The following is a 452-nucleotide window of genomic DNA, read 5'->3' as shown; positions in this document are numbered from 1 at the left end:
TTATAAGATAGTGAGATGGGGAAAAAATAAAATCGAATCATCCTAATTATCCAAGAAAAATAAATATTATGCAATTACGTCATTAATTTTTTTCGCTGTGTTCGTTTTCGTTCAAATATCCCGTGGTCGTTCGAACACTCTTTTTGCAAGAGATTTGTTTTTATAATGGTTATAAGAAATCATGAAATTTAGGATCGAGGGAAGCGAAAAGAAGAAGATAACAAAGAGGAAATAAGCGCATAGATAAAACGAAGTGTATCTTGACAGAAAAAAGGTGTTTATAAATACTTTTGAAACCAAAATGTCCCGTAGAAATAAACTGGTGTAAAAACAGTTTTCGGTGAAGATGACCCGATATAAAAAGTAAAACGTTCTGTGAAGAAATAAACAAATATCAAAAGTCGTGTTCTTTGAAAAAGAAAGGTCTTCCGGAGTAAAAGGAAAAAAACGGT

Source organism: Penaeus monodon, chromosome 23 (assembly GCF_015228065.2).
Source record: "Penaeus monodon isolate SGIC_2016 chromosome 23, NSTDA_Pmon_1, whole genome shotgun sequence".
NCBI classification, from domain to species: domain Eukaryota; kingdom Metazoa; phylum Arthropoda; class Malacostraca; order Decapoda; family Penaeidae; genus Penaeus; species Penaeus monodon.
This window is presented reverse-complemented; position numbering follows the sequence as displayed.